At 37.0% G+C, this 24,397-nt stretch overlaps 1 long non-coding RNA gene across 1 annotated transcript; it reads right to left on the bottom strand.

Moving 5' to 3' along the window:
• Nucleotides 1-7,965: 7,965 nt before the first annotated feature.
• On the bottom strand, nucleotides 7,966-24,074 carry LOC145271294 (uncharacterized). Its single transcript, XR_013865808.1, has 2 exons — nucleotides 22,999-24,074; nucleotides 7,966-12,856 (listed from the first exon to the last, which is right to left on the bottom strand). It is a non-coding gene; the product is annotated as an uncharacterized LOC145271294 (long non-coding RNA).
• Nucleotides 24,075-24,397: the final 323 nt, after the last annotated feature.

Raw genomic sequence — 24,397 nt, 5'->3', positions numbered from 1 at the left:
TATTGAATGTGAAACACGTGATTGGAAAAACACTGGAACATTCAAATAAGACCCTTGTCATGTGGAATGGAGCAGAAGTGAAGCCGTTAGGAGAGTGTCGAGTTAAAATGATAAACCCCAGAACTGGACAGAAATATGCAGTTAAGTTTGTCATTGTGAAAGAGGATTTCCATCCCTTACTGGGAGCAAATGCAATCCAGAAAATGGAACTCGTCACAATCAATAACAACAAATTCAAAATGGTCGCCAAAGTTTCCCAAATGAATGAATCCAGCACCCAGTACTCGGACAGCATTATCAATGACTTCAGAGATGTATTCAAGGAAGAATTGGGTCAATTACCAGGAGAGGTACATTTGCAGGTGGATCCAGGAGTAACACCAAATGTTGCAGCAACACGGAGAATACCAGTGGCACTTAAAGACAAGCTAAAAGTCGAGTTGGAAAAACTGGTTAAGAAGAATGTTATTGAACCAGTGAGCGTGAGCGACCCAACACCATGGGTAAGTGCGTTAGCACTGGTAACTAAGAAAAATGGAAGCCTGCGGATATGTATAGACCCAAGACCACTGAATAAGGCTCTGAAGAGGGAACATTTTCAGTTACCTACACTGGACGATTTACTACCAGAACTGGCTGACAGCAAGGTATTTTCTACCCTGGATCTATGAAATGGATTCTGGCATGTAAAATTAGACGAAGTCAGCAGTCGCTTAACAACATTTGCTACATCATACGGTAGGTTCCAGTGGAAGGTTTTACCTTTCGGTATTTCTCCAGCTCCAGAGATATTTCAAAAGACCCTTTTTAACAATGTGTCCGATTTGGAGGGGTGGTTTACAAAGCGGATGATCTTCTGGTTATTGGGAAGGGTAAAACGATGGAAGAAGCAACAATTGATCATGACCTAAAACTCAGGAAACTGTTGCAGAGATGTCGTGATCGCGGCATGCAATTGAATGCTGGAAAATTGAACTTACGACAAACGTCTATATCTTTCCTGGGACACATAATAACCAGTGATGGTTTACTTCTTGATCCTGGGAAGGTAAGAGCCATAAAAGAGATGCCGTGTCCAACAGATGTGAAAGGAGTGCAACGATTGGTTGGATTCGTGAATTACCTGGCAAAATTTATACCGCACATATCTGATGTGATGGCCCCAATTCGAAATTTAGTGAAGGCAGATGTGCCATGGACATAGTCCCAAATCCATGAAGAGGCTTTTGGGAAAATTAAAGAGTTAGTGAGTGAGGCACCAGTGTTGAGGCACTATAACCCCAACAAATCTTTGGTCATCCAATGCGATGCAAGTGAGAAGGGCATGGGGGCTGCACTACTACAAGAAAGTCAACCCCTAGCCTATACCAGCCGTGCACTGACCGACACAGAAACTCGGTATGCACAGATTGAAAAGGAACTACTAGCAGTCGTCTACGCATGTGAACGGTTTCATCAATATACGTTTGGTCGAGAGATAACAGTGCTAACCGATCATAAGACACTGGAGGCGATTATGAAAAAAGAATTGATGAAATGCCCAAAACGACTTCAAAACATGCTGATGCGACTACAGGCTTACGATGCTATAGTTCTGTACCATCCAGGTAAGAAAATGTTCCTTGCAGACATGCTATCAAGAGCATACATTTATGCATTGAGCAGTGAAAATATGGACGATAAAGATGATGTCAAGGAAGCAGAACATATACCTGTAACAGAGGGAAGGCTGCTTGAACTGCGCTCAGCCACAAAGGAAGACAGAAGCATGCAACAGTTACAGCAAGTAATTCTGGAAGGATGGCCAGAAGAAAAAATACATCTTGACCTAGCGGTGAGACCATATTTTAACATGCGGAATGAAATGACGGTGCAAGATGGTTTAATTTTCAGAGGAAACCGAGTAGTGGTTCCACTGACACAGCGGGCGGTGTTGAAAAAAAAGCTGCATTCCACACACCTGGGAGTAGAAGGATGTTGCAGAAGAGCAAGAGAATGCTTGTATTGGCCAAATATGAACAGTGACATCAAAGACTGTGTCAAAGTGCCCCACTGGGCGAAAGTGGGAGTAGATCTCTTTAAGTTTGCAGATAGAGACTATCTGTGCACAGTTGATCATATGAGCAACTTCTGGGAAATCGATCATCTTCTCAATACACAAGCAAAGACAGTGATAACTAAACTTAAACACCATTTTGCACGACATGGAACACCAGATCAGGTCGTAACTGATAATGGGCCTCAGTTTAGTAGCCAGGAATTTTCTACCTTTGCAAAAAAGTGGTGTTTTACACATACACCTGTCAGTCCATACAATAGCAAGGCAAATGGCAAAGTGGAATCTGCGGTAAAGATGGCAAAGAACCTTTTCCGGAAAGCGATGGACGATAAGGCTGATCCATACCTAGCAATGTTGGATCACAGGGATACGCCAGCCAAAGATCTCTTATCACCAGCTCAGAAGCTGATGTCAAGGAGAACAAAAACACTTCTCCCAACCAGGGAGGATTTACTCAAGCCAGAATTGCCCCAAAATCTGAGAAAATCAGTTAAGCAAGACCGCAGGAGGCAAGAACATGCTTTCAACCACAAAGTAAAACCACTTAAACCATTGTATCCTGGAGATGTAGTACGGATGAAACCACACATAAATGGTCAAAAAGAGTGGAGGAAAGCTGTTGTATGGAGGAGACTGGATGAGCGATCATACCATGTAAAAGTGGATGGGGACTTATATCGACAGAATAGAGTAGATTTGAAGAAAACTGCAGAGACACCCCGATTCACATCAGGAATACACCAGCCATATGAAGTGCAGAGTGAGTTACCCAAGAATACAGGGCAGAGTACAGAAGAGATATGTAACTCAGAACCACCTTAATATGAAGGTGAAATAAGAGAAAACCTCAACCCGACCCCATCCCCAACAAAACCAAGTCCGGAAAGGTTGCGGACAACACGGTCAGGAAGAATAATAAGAGATCCTGTGAGATTCAAGGATTTCACAACATAAGTGAAAGGGCAGAATAATCCCTGTTAGGTAGGAGGGTAGTCAGCCCAAGGAATGCCTAGATCACTGTGTTTTGTAGACTGTTTTAATTCTTATCAGACTTTTTGTTGTGTTTTTTTTTGTTTTGTTTGTCTTTATCTTCTGTTTTTATTATTGAGAAAAGGGAAGATGTTGCATGAGGGACTGAATAGGAGTTTTCACCGGCTGGAGTTACGCCCCCTTACCGGTGTACTCATGTTTGGCAGAGGTAAATAAAGACGCCATTTTTATAGAAGCTGATCTGTCGTTAGGTCGTATTCAATCTATTGACATCCTCGATAATGACACACATTTTCCACCATATTTTTTATTTTGCCGTGATTATCAGTTAAAAACATAATAGATACGGCACGCTGGTCCGTAATAATAGTGAAATGTTTCCCAATAATGAAGTTTCTTTATTCACAAACACACTCTACTATAGCATACAATCACTTTTCGACAGTATGAAGTCACATTTCAGAGGGGTTTAATGACTGGGAAAAGAACACTACAGGTCTCCAAGCTTGTAAGAGAATGCTTCCGATAGCTTTTTCTGAGGCATTGATTTCAATAACGGCAATTCATCATCGATAACTTTTTACAGAAGATTCGGCAATGTCTTTCCTGAGCTCTTGGATGGAGTTTACAACCATGGAAATCATTGGAAATTGTTTATTTTCAACTTGTGGACGAATTTTGGATGAGTAATTAGGAATCCATTTTGATAGTAAACAAACATACTAAAGCACCTTTTTCAACGATTCTGAGTCGGAAGGAGGAGACATTTGTATAAAAGGTCTCAAACTCTCAGGATCGAGTTGAAGAGTTTTATTAAAGATTTTACATTGTAAGATTTTAAGATTTTACATCGTTACATTTTAAGTACGTTAATAGAATGAAGAGAAACTGGCTTTTCCCGGTTTATTTTGAGGTTGTATACAGGTCATGTAACACTCCAAATTGACGTCATGCTCTTTCTGGGTCCTACAGCAAATTATTATTTTTTCTAAGTTTCCAGACAATCTGTTATCACAATTAAAAGAATTAATGAAACGTTGAAACGCAGAAACTCCATTTGTAACACCCATAGGTATTCGTTTAAATTGATATAGACGATTTCCAGCTTAAAAGCCCATATAAGGCCGATCTGAATTTGAAATTATGCTTTAGACAATTCAATTATACTGAATATATGGTACTGGACGATTTGGTTTATAAGATCTTCAGTTCGAGGCATAAGGTATGCTTCAAAGCAAGTGAAACGGTAGTCTGGGAGAAACTGACTATCAATCGTTTCTTTTTCAATGAACTGAGCACCCTTATTAGGGTAATAGCGGGACTTAGTAGCAATGAGTTTGCAATTAGGGATCAAGTTTCGGAATAAATTAATGGAAGCACAACTGATTTTAGTAACAGCAAAGATTTTTTAGATTATCCTGCGACCCGTCAAAAGAAATAGTAAAACTCCGATGCATTTTTAAAAAGTTTATTCCGAGTATAATATCCATGCATGAATAAGAGAGTATCATGAAGTCAATGTCGTTAGACTCGAAACCGTTGAATGTAATATTCTCAGTGCAATATTCAGATAGTTTGGAGGAAATGGCGGATGATGCCATAGAAATTACAGAGTCTTGTTTCCGAGTAGACAGGTTCAAGGTTTTAACAAGATTAGCACTAAGAAAATTATCGGATCTGCCTTTGTCTACATAGGTGGCAAGTGTTTTACCTTTCAATTTTACAATTTTAGTAGCGGTAGAATTACCCATATTGTTAGCACGAGTTACTATAACAGACAAAGTAAAACGTGAAGTTACAGGTCTGTTACATGAAAGATGCTTGTCCCCTTTTTCATGTAAGTAAAAATAAAGAGAATTAATAAATGAAAATAAAATCAGAGAAAATGGGAATCGAACCCTGGAGATAAGTTTTAAAGAACAATAGGTTTTAAATGGAATGCCCAGTAAATTGTTGATTCTGATAAAATAAATAATAAATATAATTTTGGCTGGAAGCTATTCATTGTAGAAAGAATGTTGGATAATAGAAAATGGGTTAAATGAGTTAGATATGTAGGTTGAATTCCTTTGTGAGAACAACAAAGGAAAATGGGAAATCAGAATGTTTCGAAGCGTGCAGGTGGCGCATGTTAATGGCATGTGAATTGTGGTCACATTGGCTGAACATGCATGGATTTCTCAATATAGGAAGTGAGAGTTAGTTAGTTAAGAGAAGTCAGAAGGGAGGTAGAGAGTCAGACAAGAGTCCGGCCAGTTCGAATCTTGGCCGGTCTGGAAGCGAGAGGGTTTTAAACAGAAAAAGAAAATGTAAGAAGAAACTTTGAATTCCTGGATGAAAGCCATTGACCGGTCAAGTGGAAGAATAAATGCTCATCATGTTTTTATAACTGCTGTCTCCTGTGTCCATCATTACATGAAAAAGGTATTGTCAATTTATATATAAGAACTATCCAAAATTCATCATCTAAAAAATATGTTTGTTTTTTTAAATAAACGTCACCACTTATCAAGGCCACTCAAGGATAAGGGTTAAAGAGTGTATAGTAGTCAAAAGGACAATATAGTAATCGATAGTAATGGAAGTTCGGTAAATTTGTTAACTTAAGTGGAACGGCTCATTAGAAATTTGTTCACATTGGACTTGCAGACAACCATATTATAGAAAGCTGGAAAGCAGGAAAACGGAAGACAATTCCACAGGCGTGCAGTTCTAAGAAAGGAGCTTTGATCATGGAATCTATGTTTAGGTTTAGGTACAGATAAAGAGTGGGGAAAATTATTGATAATGTTTTCAGCTAGTCTAGTGTTTCTTGTGAAAGTTTGGCGAGATGGGACCATAGATTGAAGCTCAGTTGAACACTTTCCATAAAAATAACGATAAAGCAGAGACAAACTCGCAACATCTCTTCTGTGAGACAGAGGTTGCAGCGAAGAGAAAAGGACATCTCCCACCAGGCCACGAAGCCTATTTTGAACCCTATCAAGGCAGGACAAGTCTTTTCTAGCAGCTCCTGCCCATATGTGGCAACAGTACTCCATCCTTGGACGTATCTGGCTCTTATATAGATAGAGAATTGCATCAGCAGTGAGATATCTACTGGATCGATAGAAGGATCCGACTATTTTTCCAGCGGCCTTGGCAACAGATTTGATGTACGTATTCCATTTAAGATCAGGAGTAAAGGTCAAGCCCAGAAGCCTGTCAAAACTTGAGGCCTCCCATAGACGAGAGCCATTCATTTTAATTGATGCCAGATGGGGATCAGAACGTTGATTATGTAAAGATAGAAGCTTGGTTTTAGATGCATTAAAAGTAACCAGCCACTCCTTTCCCCATTGTACAATGTGATCAAGATCAGAGGAGAGAGAATCGGAGATAACTTAGTCGTTTACTGTATTAGATGTGCTACCATAGATGGTAGTGTCATCAGCAAAAATGTCTACGAATGATGTAAGGATGTGATTTGGAAGATCATTAATGTAGATCAGGAAAAGAGTTGGGCCCAGGATCGACCCCTGAGGGACTCCAGCATTTATACTGTGAGCTTCTGATTTTCGGCCATCAACTACTACTCTTATGAACCTATCAGAGAGAAATGATTTAATAATTGAGAAGACATTTCCAGCAATACCATAGCTGGAGATCTTGTGAAGTAAACCTTTATGCCATACCCTATCAAAGGCCTTGGATATGTCAAGAGAAATTGCCCTAGAAAGGTTGCCTCTGTCGAGAGATTCGCTAATCCTTATAGATATAACTGTAAGCACATCTGCTGTAGATCTAGCAGAACGGAAACCGATATTGTGTGTCACTTAGAAGGTTATTTTTGCTGAGATGGTTGATTACTTCTCTATTTAACACAGATTCCAGCAACTTACTCATGACGCACAGGAGAGTTATTGGCCTGTACTGAGAGGGGGGGATGAACGATCACCTGAATTCTTAAATACAGGGCATACTGATGAGATTTTCCAGGGTGATGGGAAGCAATTCTCCTTAAGACAACGTTTAAACAGTTTAGAAAGTATATGTGTCATTCTATTTATGTTATGTAAACACTCCCGTTCATACAAACTGTCAAAGCATAAATGCCAACCTCTCAATCTATCGGCATAAATGCCAACCTATCGGTCTATCTATCTATCTATTAAATCCCCTCTCAAAGTGTAATTATATGTACTCTCTCTCAATTATAAACTCTTTCACACCTGTTAATGTCTATATCTCACAACATGAACACTTACACATGAACCTCAAAGATCTCTTACTTCCATGAATTCTCTTAAGACTCTTATCCTTCTTAACAAAAGAATTTACACTCATCATTGTAATAATAACACTATGTAACAGGTCTTGTAGAATAGCAAACTCTGGCAAAATGATCGAGTTTGCAACAATTTCAACATACTTATCACGAGCAAGACAATGGAAATGATCATCCTTAATGTGACGTTTCCCTCCACAATTGTAGCATCTTTTAAGACGTGCAATAGACAGTACAGAATCAAACTCCATAGGAGAATCAGCAAAGTCATGGAGTATGTTTTTAGTTAATATAATCATTTTTAGTTGGAGCAGCAGTAGCAGATCCAGTTTATACACAAAAATGAGCTTGTTCTAATACTCTAACATATTGTTCTAATACTCTAACATATTGAGTAGTTTCCTTGGTTTGACAATATTTCACGAAAAATGGAACAGAAAAGCAAAAATATTTTTAAGACAAATATAAAACATCATTAAATAAAATGCAAATTAATATTCTATATTTCATAAAACAACTCATACATAAAGAAAGTCATCATGCTACAAATAATGTGGGTTTAGTTAAAAAATATTTTCACAAAAACATTTATAATAGACAAATATTTTACACAATAACTGATGTAATATTTAGAAAAATAAGAAAGTGAATGAAATGGAATTTTTATTGCAATAAAGAAATATATTTCACAATATTTTTGTTTCTCTCATTATTTTTATGATATTTAAACATGATATATTTCATTGGAACTGTAGCATCATTATTCTGCAACATTTCGGGGGTTTTTAATTCACATTTTTTCACAGGATTTTATAGATTATCACAGTTGTTTGCATGTGATGCTATTCAATTTTCTGTCAACAAGAGCTAAAAACCTTTACAGCAATATAGGTTCAATACACTATATCAATGCATATGCAACACCACATGTGGTTTATGTGTAAGACTGCCAAATAATAGTTTCAATCATGAATTTTTTGCTGCAACATATGATGTTACATTGTAAATGATAAAAATATATTTCTTCATGATTTTAAACTTTCATGGAAAGAATTTTGGAGTAAGGATGCCCTAAACAGAAACACAGAACTGGTACACGTTTCAATCGACACAGATTGACTGCCAACATAATGTCTTTCTAAAATTTATTCAAACAAAAATAGAGAGTTTATATATTATTTTAATTGGAATCCATTATTGAGATGAGTATTATTTATATTAATTTATTTATTGCGGACTATTATTCTCATCTTTATTAGTTGCTTCACAACGTTTCAGCCAACTATAAGATCAAAAGATCCAACCTTGATCGCCCTTCGGGTCTTGTGGTGCAGTTAATAGAGACGTTGAATCTCTATGGTTCCAGATGAGCATTGTCTGAAGATAGCGGTTTCAATCCTACCCAAAGCGCCGGCCAGAGACTTACTTGGACAAAACGTGGTGAGACAACAACAACTGTGGATGGCAGTGATTGCTGAGAATGCAGTTAGGAGATTCGGAGTTCCTATCCGTCGCAGTTACCACCTGACGAAGGCCAGAGGAATAGTTGGCCGAAACGTCATGAAACAACAACTAATAAAGATGAAAACAATAGTCTGCAAAAGATAAATTAAAAATGAAGAGAATATATTTTTCATTTTGGATGCTTTTTTAAAAATATTTTAATAAACAATTGTTTGTTCAAATAAGAGTTTTGGGTGCCACTCTTTATTGTCTTTAGTGAGTGGAGGAGAAATCCTTCTAGGCTTATCCAATTATTATGCATCAAATATAAAATCTTTAGTTTAATTTACAAAACTTTTAATAAACAAACGAAACATTGCAGTGACTAGTTTACATAGTTTTTCATTTTTTCTGTAACCAACAAGTATAAACAAAGGAAATAAGATTTATCAAATACATAAGTTTAAGCATAAATCTTTATATAACTTATTTAAATAATTATTCAATTTACTTGCTAAAATCGAGCATTTATTTAATAAACCATTTATGACTATTTCAATAGCTTTCTAATGATTGTGTATGGACTTTACTAATAGGATTTATAAACTAAATACATAAGTATATATAAATATATACAGATGCCAAACATTTACCCCTATTTTATTCATTCCAATTGAGAGATCAATTTAAGATTCTAAACGTTCCTTTAAGTGCAATTTTTTGAATCTCCTTCACACTTGGTTCATATTTACGAGGTAGTTTTTGAAATTCTTTTTCATGAGTCCAGTTGCTTCTTTCTTTTTAAGGTTGCTTCTTTCTTTTTAAGGTTGCTTCTTTCTTTTTAAGGTTGCTGCTATCTTTTTAAGGTTGCTTCTTTCTTTTTAAGGTTGCTTCTTTCTTTTTAAGGTTGCTGCTTTCTTTTTAAGGTTGCTTCTTTCTTTTTAAGGTTGCTGCTTTCTTTTTAAGGTTGCTTCTTTCTTTTTAAGGTTGCTGCTATCTTTTTAAGGTTGCTTCTTTCTTTTTAAGGTTGCCGCTTTCTTTTTAAAGTTGCCGCTTTCTTTTTAAGGTTGCTTCTTTCTTTTTAAGGTTGCTTCTTTCTTTTTTTTATTTTCTTATCAGTTTATTCAAACTTGAGATGGAGCATCCTGCCTGATGCCAAATATTAACTCTCTAACTCAATATATTTCAGGGGAGAGATCTTTTTTAAGATTCTGGCCGTCTTTTTAAGTACAATCGCCTGAATCTCGCTTGCACTTGGTTTACTGAGTATATTTGCGACGTAGTTTTTGAAATTCTTTTTCATGAGTCCAGTTGCTCCTATAATTACTGGAATTATAGAGATCTTCCTAAGATTCCAGTTTCTTTTCATGTCATGTTGACATTTTGTTCTTTTCCCTTTCAGCTATGTTTAACCCATCATCGTTGGGACATTGCTGTAAGGATTGCATGGTCATAATGGATGGTAGAGACTTATTTCCAACTGTTCTTTCAGGTATTCTTAAGACTTGCTGCTGCATTCAATATTCAACTTCTTACAGATAGTCCAGTGAAGATATTTACACACTTTATTTTGTTGCATTGTATAGTAGCGGTTCCCTAGCAGAACATTGCAGTTGGATATCAAGTTGCTCACACTCCTCACTTCTGTGGGGCAGAACCTGCATTTGTTGTCATTGCTGAGACCACTCATCTTTTTAAAAAGCATTTTCTCTTCAGTGTGCTTCTCCATATGTTTTACAATATCATATTCTGTGATAAATGAAGAGCCACATATTTCACAAGAATATGGTTTCTCTCTTTTTATTTTGCATTTTTCTTCCTTTTAAGATTATAATGCTGAGTATGGTGCAGCAAAACCAGCTGCCAACATTGCCCCGCTTTTTATTGAAACCAACCGAGAGCTCTTTTTAGTATCCTCGCTGTTCCCTTAAGTGCAATTGTCTGGATCTCTTTTGCACTTGGTTCACCAGGAATATTAGTTAGGTAGGACTTCAGGTTCTTCTTCATAAGTCCTGTGGCACCTATGATAACTGGTATGATTGATATCTCCTTAAGATTCCAATTTCTTTTCATATCATACATGAAACCTTGGTATTTAGTCTGTTTCTCTCTTTCAACTCTGTTCAGTCCGCCATCATTAGGAACACTCACTTCAATCAAGGTTGCCAGTCTTTCTGACTTATTCCATATAACTTTGTAAGGTTTCAAAGCAGCATTTTCAAAGGTGGCTGTAGGGATTACATGGTCGTAATGTATGGTATATGAGTCATTTCCAACTGTTCTTTCAGGTTGATGTTCTCAGGACTTGCTGTTACACTGGATGTTTCCGCATATGTCGCAACATATTTGATTTCTGTGCAAAAGAAAAGCCACATATTTTGCAAGAATATGGTTTCTCTCCAGTATGTGTTCTCATATGTAATAACATATGTGATTTCTGTGCAAAAGAAGACCCACATACTTCGCAAGAATATGGTTTCTCTCCAGTGTGGATTCGCAAATGTCGCCACAAACGTTGTTTTATTGTAAAAGAAGAACCACATATTTCACAAGAATATGGTTTCTCTCCAGTATGTGCATGCATGAGTTTTAACTTATCTTTTTTTGCAAAAGACGAGCCACACGATTTATACGAATACTGTTTCTCTTCAGTATGGGTTCTCATGTGTCGCAACTTACTGTGTTTCTGTGTAAAAGTAGAACAACACACTTCACAAGAATATGGTTTCTCTCTAGTATGTGTTCGCATATGTCGTATCATACTTTGTTTCTGTGTAAAAGTAGAGCCACATATTTCACAAGCATGTGGTTTCTCTCCAGTATGGGTTCGCATGTGTAGTATCATACCTTGTTTCTGTGTAAAAGACGAGTTACATATTTGACAAGCATATGGCTTATCTCCAGTATGTGTTCGCATATGTAGTAACATATGTTGTTTTGTTGCAAAAGAAGAGCTGCACACTTCACAAGAATATGGCTTCTCTCCAGTATGTGTTCGCATATGTCGTATCATATCTTGTTTCTGTGTAAAAGAAGAGCCACATATTTCACAAGTATGTGGTTTCTCTCCAGTATGTGTTCGCATATGAAGCAACATATGCTGTTTTGTTGTAGAAGAATAGTCACATACTTCACAGGAATATGGTTTCTCTCCAGTATGTGTTCGTATATGTTGCAACAAATGATGTTTTTGTCTAAAAGAAGATCCACATACTTCACAAGAATATGGTTTTTCTCCAGTATGTGTTCGTATGTGTTTCAACAAATGGTGGTTTTGTGTAAAAGAAGTGCCACACACTTCACAAGTATATGGTTGTTTGCCAGTATGTGCTTGTATATGCTGAAACATTTTTTCGATAGAAGCACTATATATTTTCCAAGAATATAGTTTTTCTCTCTTTTCAAAATTGTCCTATCATTTTGTTAAAGCTGAACATGGGTATCCTATCTCTATCGGATGCCAAACACTCTCCAACTACTTTAGATATTTCAACTGAGTCATTTTTTCTGACTATAATTGTTTCTTAATCTCCCTTGCACTTAGCTCACTGTGTATTTACTATTTGTAAAAAAAGTTCCACATATCTCACAGGAGTATGGTTTCTCTCTAGTATGTGTTTGTAAATGAATATCCATATTTTGTTTTTTGTACAAGAAAAACAAACATTCTTAAAGATATGGAGCTTTTCCAGAATTGTTTTGAAGGCAAAATGTTTTCAATTTTTTAATACAATTCCATACTTTGTATTCTTATGTTTTACATTTAAGTGAGAAACAGAATTATCTTTTTAATTTTTTATAGATTAGTTATTTTTCTGAGTGCATTAATTATATGCAAGTAAATGTATATTAGGCACAAAAATTTGTGACAAGCATTTGAGCCTGTGTTCTACTGAATAAAGCTAAAACAGATAACATGCATATACAATTGGGAAGAAAACGTGTTGTCTCATATACCACCATAAAATCTAATTAGATGAGAGGAGTTTCCTATTGTTCACCTTATGTTTTCATTTGTTCCAAGCAGTTTACATAACTAATTTTAACATATTTCGATATTGATCCAATGATACTTGTTTTCTTCATACAACGATCATCTGCAAAATGAAAAACAATTAAAGATAGAACCTTATAAAATATATTACGTTTTTAAATATTCTGTAAAATTAAAACAATTAAAATATTTTCAAATGCACTGGAATATATTATAAACACATCTTTTTGTATAGTGGTTTAAAAACATAAGACATACTATTTTTTAATTTAATTAATCATTTTTTAATTAAAATGAGTTTTGTGTGAAAACATTCAGTAATGTAATGAGACTTATTATTATATTTATGGTTGAAGGAAAACTGAAAAACAATGATAGTTGATGGAAGACTGGAAAGCGATAAGGGTTGATGGTAAATAATGACGGTTGAGGCAAGACTAAAAAATAATGATGTGACTAGAAAACAATGACAGTGGACGAAAGACAGGAAAGCGTTGACGGTTGATCGAAGGCTGGAAAATAATGATGGTTGATGGAAGACTGGAAAGTGATGATGGTTGATGGAAGACTGGTATATAATGGCAGTTGACAGTAGACTAAAAAACAATGATGGTTGATGGACAACTAAAAAACAATGATGGTTGATGAAAGACTGGAAAATTATGAGGGTTGATAAAAAACCAAAAGCAAGTATAGTTGCAAGAAAATCTTAAGTCAGTAGTGATTGATAAAGAGGGTGGACTAACTGATCTCTTTGTATATAACAGGTGGTGCAATCATGGTCTGTCATTAGTAAAGTGAAGAAAAAAGGAGGTTTGGCTTCTATAAAAACAACCTCATTCACAACATTTGTTGGAATGGCAGAGCCCAGTATTTAAAATCTATTTATCTGCTAAGTGACTTCGTGTGAAAAAATTGAAATGCGTTAATTACTGTTGAGTTTTCCTGCATCAGAAAGAGTAAGAGAATATGTTGGATTAAAAAAAGCAAACTCTTCAGATCATTACTAATGATGCAAATATGTAAAGATAATCAATTGAAAATATGGTTTTCATTTAGGTACTAATATCAGTGGAAGACACGTGTTGTTTGGGTCTTTTATGAGAATAGATGCAATGATATTCTTGAGAGAGTATCACATTGTAAATAAAAGATGGAATCTATTGTTTAAAAACCAGTTTATGTATATGCTAGTGTACGATCACTTATTGTCAAAGAGTCTGATTTTCATGCAGAGTTCATTAAGCTACAAAAAATAGAACTGAGCAGAATATTCCTCAATTCTATGCAGAGTTGATGGGAACAATAAGAAAATAAGAAATCCTCAAGTTATAAACCAAGTGTAATATTCTTGTTAACAATATTCAATTGTAAGTCGACCTAGTGGCAAAACTCCAAAAGAAAGGTGATGTTTCCACAGTGATACCGTTGTTCCTGGAGAATGACGCGCTGGTCCTTTATTTAGAGCTGAGCTCCCGTGAACGGGAGGATGGCAAGACACTTCAGAGACCAAGTAGGGAAAGACGACCGTCACAGTGGATGAGGGATTCTGAAATGTGATCCAGAGATCAAGGAAGCATGCTGTTTAAAGTTAACAGAAGTAAAGGAAGAAAAGAAAGAGAAAAACAGATCAAACGAACAGGATTTACCGCGTGTGCGTCGGGCGAGGTTGGGTGAAAGAGAGAAATCAAGATGGCACCTATTAAAGGGTGTGCTCTGGTGGAAGTCACACAAAATCGTGAAATCATGCGGGAGACGCATAAAAGGAGTCGACAGGTTAGGTCGGTGAGAAACAGACAGACGAAGGTTGGTGTCAGTGGTGATCTCAAACCTGGCGGTTGTTGGCTTGCAAAGACAAATTCTTTTTTTTTATTTCTTTAATTTTGTTGTCCTAAACTAGGAACACTTCAACCCACATTAATTGAGGCTTCTGCTGTCTTAAGTATCTCGATTCTATTAAAATATAAATGCACTCACTCAAAGGAATCCTTACTGACAACATCACAAACATGACCTTCTAGTAAGTAAGCTTGGGTGCCTAACTGTATTTTTATTTTGCATACAAACCTTCAAAAGAAAGAAGTGTTGAACTATCAACAGATCAATAAACAGCTTTTTCTAAGTAAGAAGTGATGCTCAGAGAAGGGGGATTGTTTATTGGCACAAGGTCATGCATAATTTTAATGTTCACCGTATAATGTATTTTAAGTAATTATTTTATGGACTTACACTCGTTATTTAAAAAAAACAAATTATTTTAATAAACTGGCTATTTTGAGGAATTTTATGCAATTCAACGAACACTGATTACATAAGCATATTATGCCATAGAATTAGCATTAGATATTTCATGATTTAAAATAGTTGAGAGGTTATGATTTTCAAACCTGTAATACACACTGGAAATTTAATGATTTTATCTCATACAAGAAACACTGTAGATTATATATATATATATATATATATATATATATATATATATATATATATATATATATATATATATATATATATATACCTAAAAACATGCTTCCTAGTCTTAGTCTGCAATTTCTTGTTTCAAAATTTATAATGACAAGGTTGGATGAAAAATAACATAACTTTTTTTTGATATTTTCTTATTGCAAAACTGTTATAGCGTTAAAGAGTTACAAAGAAAAACAGAAAACTAAAATAAACTAACAACATGCATTGCAAAGTCCACGGGATATCGAATGGCACTTTACAGATTGAGATTGGAATAGTCTATTAAGTTAAAGTCTTAAGATAATGAATTAATACAATAAATGTACTTAACTTTTGAAAAAAAAGTAATAATTATCCAAAAATGTATCATTATTTGTTTATCATATCAAAAAAATCTCTGGCGGCAAAATTCAAATATGTATAGAAGGACGAATTAGACATAATTTATTTATTTCAACATTATTCCGACATACCAAGCGACTTTTTTTTTAGTTGCAGACCCTCATTCCTTCATTTAAAAATGCATAAAAGTTAATTAAATTCATTAATTATACTACTGACAATTTATTCTTTGAAAACAAAAAAGTTAACACCATTATTTATTAATACAAAATTACAATTTGGTAAGAAAACAATTTATAATTATTGAAAAAATTAAACACAAAAAAATACAGACTTACATTAAAATTTATCAGAATGTTTATGTGAAATTTAAAGTTGATGAACACAAACAGGCGAGTAATTAAAGAGAGGAGGAGGGTGGGCAAAACAGACTGGTTTTCTTTTCAAGTCTGTTCATCCGTACTTACCGACGTTTGTATAATTTTTGCCATGTTTTAATTAAATTATTTTTCTATGTTCCTGTTTTTCAATTTAATTTTTTTTAAAGATTATATAAACATTATTTTACATTGATAATTATATGTTCTTGTGTGCAATGGAAATATTAGAATCTTACATATAAAGATTACGTTAAAAATGTAAGCGTAAAAAAAGTAGATATAACTTTTGCAATTATAATTTTTTGTGTCAAAATATGGAATAAACAATGCTGAATTCAATGATAATACTGATAGTTCGAGAAATTAATTTTTCTTCGAGTTATATCGAATTCATTAATATGAACTTCAGGGGCTTTCTTCATAATGTGTGAAAAAAAATTAATTTTCCCTTAAAATCCAATGACTGCTCAGTCGAGGAAAGGAAGCAATTTGCATCTACCTTAAGTTGCGGAAGAATTGCCCCTCCCCTTCCACGACGTAACAGTCTGTTAACAATCTCTAGCCAGCAAAGCTGTGGTAATCAAAGAGTAGCTTCCCGACAGCAGCCACAAATGTATCTAAATAAAAACTTAACCACTGGGCAGAATCTCCTTTTAAATAACCAAAAGGTCATGTGATTAACTGTCACTTGACCTCGGGGGAAAAAAAAAAGCTTTAAAAAGGCAGAGAAGGCAAGGCAATATCTTTTGGTTAGTAAGCAACGTAAGTGCACACCGCTCTCCCTCTCTTGAGCAATCATTAATCCCCCACTTTTTTTTCACAAATTCCCCAGAAAAAAAACAAAAAAAGAAAATGAAGGAAAACTAAAAATATAAAGTTAACCTGTTAGTATAATTTTTTGGTTATTTATTTTTTTGTTGGTTACTATTCAGGGAGGAGGCTAGGTCTACCTTGCCGTCGTCTCCGAGGTGCACAACTTGGACAATACAATTTCTGTCTGGCAAGAGGTGGAGACTCAATTCCCACACACTGGAAGTGACACCAGTCATCACATCCATGGCAACAAATCTGGTTCTGATCACCCTGTGGAGAATCACATATAGGACAAAGCCAAATTACTTCATTGACAGGTGTTGATTGAGAAGGAATAGCGTTAATCCCATCCTCAGGCCTATCAACAGATGCCAGTATGGATCCAACTTGATCCTCTCCACTTAAGGATAATTCAAGGGGGAATAGGTTTTTTAACAAGTGGATATGCACCGCATCCCCCCTCCTTTGCCCTTGCTGACCTGACTACCCCATCCGCTCCATAAAACATCTCCAAAATGATCCCAAGAACCCAAAACGGTCTAGGCTTATGTGGGCTCCTCACCAATACCACATCTCCAACCTTTAATCTGTTTTGGAAGGGCACGCTAGAATGCCCCTGGGGTTTCTCCTGGAGGCTCAACAGGTACTCATTATACCAGAGTGCGGAAACTCCAAGCACTGGTCCTGAAACTGCATGGTCCTGAGCAGCCTTTCTCGGCTGGGTGGGAGACAAAATCCTCATCGTTCAGATCTAAAAGCAACTCAGGACTCTTATTAGGCCGCAAAAACATGTTAGGAGTTACTGCCTCTAACTCTTTCTCTGTAGATTCTCGATAAGTCAGAGGGCGGTTATTGATAGCTCTTTGGATAGCCGATATGATGGTAAGTAACGAAAAATAATCCGTCTCACTTCTACCAACCACCTTGTAAAGACAATTCTTAATTGTCTGGATACTCCTCTCCCAAACATCTCCCACCCAACGTGAGTAAAGTGGAATGGGGCAGAACTTGATAGAACAGGAACCAAACTTCTGTTGGTAATCATGGTTAAGCATCAACCTTTTAAACAATCGACCGCCTCCTACGAAAGTTTTAGCATTATCACTATAAATGGTAGATGGGATGCCATACAGGTTCGTGAACCGCCTCAATGCCTGCAGAAAGGCCAACACACTCATGTCAGGTACCACTTCGATGTGTATAGCTTTGACACTGAGACACGTGAAGATCAGTAGATACATTTTCACCTCCTTACCACCTTGCCTAACCCAAAGGTGACCGGTGAAATCCACTCCCATATGCTTGAAGGGAATTTCCAGTTCAATACGGGATATGGGCAAGTTAGCTACATTAGTTGGCAAGACCTGTCTGGCATTGTACCTTCGGCATAGAGCGCACGAAGTCAGGATTGTCTTCACTGCCTGTCTGCCTTTTGGCACCCAGTACCCACAATGTCTCAGTTCTGCTAAAGTGGATGCAATCCCTAAGTGCTGGCACCTAGCATGTGCATCCATTATGATAAGCTTGGTAATCGGGTGACTCTTTGCCAACAGAATAGTGTTTAACCTCCCTGCTAAAGTGGAGAGATCTACTAATTCTGCCACCTGACCTGATTAGCCCTTCATCATTAATAAATAAATCAAGGTCCCACACCAACCCAGGTACCATCTTGCCCGAGGGATCTAGCAAAAAATCTAGTTCCTCAGCATATACTTGGTGTTGCATCGTCCGCATAAGCAAAACTGCTGCCAGTTTTTCACTGTCAACTTCTAACCGACGCAAGCGATTGATAAATTTCAGGACTAAGGAAGTCACTCTTAAGAGTTTATTAAATGAAGAGAACCTTTTCAGGGGTAGAACAGTAGGTGTTTCCTCTCCATGGAGGATAGCAGTATTCCAAGACACACGAGCTATACCTTGGCTGCATTTGCAAGTCTTGGATAGCCCAAGGAGTGGTGCCGCCACTCAACCAACCTGGTCAACCTGGACCATAGAACCAGAATTGGAAGCAGGTTTTGAACCTTTCCAGCATCATTCCCCTTGTGATCAAATCAGCGGGGTTCTCTGCTATTGGAATGTACAGAAATAAGGGATACAAGCTGAGTGTGGCTTCTGATTCAACGCTCATCTGCTGGATATTCTTTAGCCTATTTCGGGCAAACAGGTTCTTGCTCGCGATGGTGCCTGAGATAAGCCAAGAGAGGACCATTTGAGAATCTGTGGTCATGTGAATCTCAGAGGGAATGAATCCTCCAAAGTTTCTTAGAATCGTAGGCAGCCACTTCATGGCCAGGAACACAGCCATGAGCTCCAGAGTAGGAAGTGTTTTCTTTTTCAAAGGAGCCACCTTAGCTTTGGCAAATACCAAACAAGATCGACACTTCTGAACTACATATGCCGCGAACCCATAGGCTTTCGGGGAGGCATCACAAAACAGGAAGAGTTCACCAGGTTTACTCTCACTGAGTGCCTTACGGGTAAAAGAAATGGTCCCCAATCCAGAAAGATCTGAAAAAAGTTTCTTCCATAAGGAAAAAAATTCAGGTGGAACCAGTACATCCCACCCTAATCCTTTCTCCCAAAGCTTGCTTAGCAGAATACGACCTCGCAATGAAACGGGCAAGCACAATGATAAAGGATCATAGACTCTCATGGTCTCCCTGAGAATTTGTCTCTTAGTAGAATCATCAGGGTTGTACTTAACCGCAGCCAATTGAAGGGTGTTGGAGAGAGGACAATAACGATAACCAAGTACCTTTTCCCAACCACTGCCATAAACACTCAGTCCATCTTGCTTCAAATTCCTACATGGTCAGAATTGCAAGACTGTAGTTTGAAGCCTCCTTGATGTAACCCTCCCGAGAGAGAGAGAGTGTATAATCCACACAACTTCTCTGGACTATCACTAGACATTATCAACGTAAAAGCAATTTTCCATGGGAAACTGCGCAGCATGATACCGGAGAACATAATTTAAGATAGGACTGGAAGCAAACCCAAAAATTATTGTGTTGTACCTAAAACAATGTAGTCGTTCGCCATCCTTCAAAAAAGAACAGAACCTGTTCTTATCTGATTCCAGCTTCAGGCGGATCATCAAAAAGGCCTTCTTGATGTCTGCCAACACAACATGATTATTGGAGCAGAAAGTGAGTAGCAAATCCAACAGGTCAGTTGTTAAGTTTACTCCCTGGTAAGTAGCTTCATTTAAAGATTGAGAGTCCCCTACCTTGAGGCTACAGTTAAATACTGGCCGAATTTTTGTGATCGTAGTCGGGTCCGATTTCACAACCGGTCTATGCAGAATCGCAATAAATTTGTTAAATCTCTGAGGAGGCACAAAAATCTCTATTATACCCTCCCGTTCTTGCTGCTGAAAAACCTGCAGATATTCCTGGTAAAGCTGTTTTCTCTTCAGGTTTCGCACTACATGTTCTAATATGCGCAAGGCGACAGCATGGTTGGATGGGGCCCGCGATATTTTACCTTCCTCCCAGGGCAACTGGACATAATACTTGTTATCTTTAAACAAGATGGGTTGCTAGAAGAGTGCAATCTTCCGCTCATCATAATGTGTTAATCCGTGTTCTGTTATTTCCAGCGACTCCACCCCCAAACATTTTCTCTAACCCCTTTTGCATGTCACTGTCGGGGAAAAAAATCTCTAAGTGGATCCTCATACTTGCTCTGTGACTCCAGCACAAAACAAAGGTGAGCGGGGTTGACTTCAGCCGTTGATGCTAGAACAGAATTGAATGTAAGGCTCTCTGGGTTCGCATCCAGAGAATGGTTGAAATCAAGGAACTGCTTCACCTCACCAAAGGGAACCAATCTTGTTGGAGTAATAAAGGCTTGTCCATACAAACAAGGAACCAGTTGGAGAGTTCCAAAGCTTTGAATAAAATCCAATCCAATTATTCCATGAATGGGAAGGAAGTTTGTGCCTCTCACAAATCTACCCGCTAGGGGGCAACTTTGACGTTGGAACCCGTCTAAAAGAGTATCTAACTCCTCAATGTGCACAGATATATCCAGATCCTCCTGTACTAGTACAGGAAGAGAATGTGGAGAATGAGATCCAACACTCACCTCCAATTTTACTTCCCTAAATTTCATGCCTATTACAGTCTCCAAGTATGGTAGTCAATTTGAGTTCGCAATCCAGTACAATGGGCGCTAAGGGACCAAGGGGATCTAACACTTTACCCGACAGATAAGTCGGGCCACTGCCAGTGTCCAACAAACAGTTGGCAGAAACCTGGTCCCCATCCTTGCCAAAGGTAACACACAAAACAGGGGGGGGGGCATGAGAAGTTTCCACCTGGAGTGCGACAAGTGGAGTTAGCCTGAAGTGAAGAATCCCTTCAAGAGGGACCAGGCCTTGGCCTAGATGAAACATCCCCCAATGACCCCTGACTAGTATTAAGGGTGGAGCCAGGGACCTCGTCTCCCTTGATGAGAAGATGTTTAACCACCTCCCTAGTATCCCGCAAAATGGATGACAAGGTGGGGATTCTCTTCCCAGAAATTTGAATCAGCTCCCCTCGGACCTTTCTGGGGAATTTGAAATTGAGAATCTTCGCCATAAGACGAGCCCCCAAAGGATGTTCCTTAGAGAAAGAACAGCCGAATGAACCTTCCAGCTCCGCCAGAAGAGAGGCTGCTTTTGTAATGAAGTTAGTCAAAGTTCTATAACCTCTATCTCGTTTATAGGTGAAGTCCAAAATGTCTTGGAATATGTGGTCTATTATTTCATCCTCATTGAGGTATTCACTCTTCATAATTTCTATTGCAAATAGTTATATGATTGATGAGCAACAAAGGTTGACCGGACAGCGAACATTTCAGGAAATTCAGTCTTTTGACATCGTTAGCCTTACCGGCCACACAATTTTCAAATCTTGATAGGAAATTCCTGAAACTCATGAGATTGGATTGCATCTCCAACCCATCAAAGGTAAGCTCAGTAATCTGAAGCTGAGGCGGCTTCACGATAAAAGAAGATGCACCTCTTTCAATTCCAGGGAAACATGGAGCAGAACTTATGGACTCAGACGTAGTAGGGAGGAACTTTAATTCGAGCTGCTCAATCTCAGGGTATGTGCCAGAAATTCTTTCTCAATTTGAACCCAGTCCTCCTCCTCCTCCTCCCTTCCTCCTCCTCCTCAGATAACAGCTGAATCTTGTCAACTTCAGTCATATATTCGGTAACAGATTTCTGCAATGCAGCAAATGATTTACTACAAAGTTCATCTTCCAAGTGAGCCATCTCCATAATAGTTCTGATTTTGGTCCATAAAAGAGAAATACTTTTCTGTAAATCTGCCTTGCTTCTATCCATGTTAGTAAAGGTTTCTTCCGCAAAATGTGAAAAAAAAAAAAAATTCCCTTAAAATCCAATGACTGCTCAGTCGAGAAAAGGAAGCAATGTGCACCTACCTTAAGTTGCGAAAGAATTGCCCCCTTCTGCGACGTGACAGTCAGTTAACAATTGCTAGCCAGCAAAGCTGAAGTAATCAAAGAGTAGCTTTTCGGCACCAGAATGCATCTAAAAAAAAACTTAACCATTGGGCAGAATCTCCTTTTAAATAACCAAAAGGACACCTGACCTCGGGGTCACCTGACCTCGGGGTCACCTGACCTGGGGGGGGGGAAACTTTAAAAAGGCAGAGAAGGCAAGGCAATCTCTTTTTGTTAGTAAGCAAGGTAACTGCACACCCCTCTCCCTCTCTTGAGCAATCATTAATCCCTTTTTTTTCACAAATGTTCCTGTAAAAATTATTTTATTTTTATTGTTACAAATTACGATGCTTTATTTACATAAAAAAGCAAAAATAAATTCTTGCGTTTTTTATTTACTACTGAAAAGCATAACATTAGTAAAGGTATATTTTTGTTTAAACAAAATACATTTTCACTAAGATTTAAATAAAAATAATTACTTCATTGTATTCCGCGATCATCATTTGATAAATACTGAAAATTTCATTAAAATTGATTAATTTTTTGATTTTTGGTGAATGTTTAAGTAAAAGGAGGGGTCAAAATGTTTATACATTTTGAGCATCGGCATTCATTTTGTCCGTACCTATTAATTATAGTTTTTTTAAAATGTAAAATTTATCTAATCCTAATTACCGGCATTTTCCCTGCAAAAAGTTCTTTCCAACTCGATGTGAAACTTTTAAAAGGTTTTAAAAAAACATATTTACAAAAGAGGCGCAATAATTCAAGTAATACTTACGTTTAACGAATATTCTTTTGTTTGACTTGTGTGATGGAAATCTTCGTTAATTTTTTGGTGCTAGTGCAGAGAGTGATCCGCGCTATTTTTTAAATTATATTTCCAAGTTTAATTATAGTTTTATATGTTTTTTATTCAATTGTAAGGTTGAAGTATAGAATAGGTACAAAACACCCTCCCCTCCCTATGTTAAGAATGGCTTTTGAAATAATAACGTTATTATTTACGTCCGGACCCCTCTCTGCACTAGTACCTATTTTTTATAGAGTTGCGTGAGTGTGTTAATTTTTTTTTTTTTTTTTTGAACTGCAGAATTAAGTGAATCTCTTCAAGGTCAAAAATGGCGTATTATGTCATCATCAAAAACTAAGGATTTCGATTTTGCTTTTTTTCCCCATCTCCTCCACATTTTTCTAAGACTCGTAATTTTATTTTTGTTGTTATTGTTGCTGAATTCATATAGTTATCATTATTAAATTTAAGTTAATAAGTCTGGACTTGCAACCTATATTATTATGGATTATATTTTGAACAAGACAAAGGTTTTGTCAAATTATTGAATCGCGTAGTCGGCGCGGCGCATGCGTTGTCAGTTCAAACGAAACAAACTTTCTACTACGTCTCCCCCCCCCTCTCTCTCTCTCTCTCTCTCTCTCTCTCTCTGCCTTATTTCTTCTCTCATGTAAAAAGCGAAAGAGTAAATAATTAAATAATCCAAACCACCAAAATGTCTGTTATTGTTTTTATTTGTAGTTATGTGTTCTTTTGTTGTTGTTGTTTTTTTATATGAAAAATAACACTAAAAATAAAGGTACATTTGTTTGAAAAACAATTATGCACTTATGTTACCGTGCTGAAATAATGTTAAAGCCATTATTAACATGGGAACGGAGGGTGTGTAACTATTCTGTACTTCCACCTGAAAAATTAATTAAAATATATCGTGAAACATTAATTTAAGTTAAAAATACTGGCACTTTTCTGTATGACAGTGACATATTAGCATCAGAGACGAGTTATCGGCCGTTGTTCTTAGAAAGATAACTGCCATCTAGCAACCATTATATGAACCTCAACTATAAACACGTGTTTACGATAACACAACAAATATATAATAACGAAATAAATAACACAAAAATATACGAAAATCGAAACATGTATTGTATAACAAATGTATCGAAATATAATTTTTAATGGGTAAATATAGCGATAATACGCTACAACAGAACACCAACCACTCTAATTTGTTTTTTTAGAAGTAATCAAGGTCGCTGACAACGAATCTGATAATCAAACCGGCCGCAAACTTACGGTTTGCATGGTATTAACCCCTGAATTCAGGGACTATTTTCCACCATTTTACAGCTTTCGCTTACGTTACGCGCGTGCGTGTGGTAGC

Source organism: Euprymna scolopes, chromosome 46, assembly GCF_053919585.1.
Source record: "Euprymna scolopes isolate OS-2025 chromosome 46, ASM5391958v1, whole genome shotgun sequence".
In the NCBI taxonomy this organism is placed as follows: Eukaryota; Metazoa; Mollusca; class Cephalopoda; order Sepiida; family Sepiolidae; genus Euprymna; species Euprymna scolopes.
The sequence above is the reverse complement of the archived record's forward strand: the minus strand, read 5'-3'. Positions and strand labels throughout refer to the sequence as shown.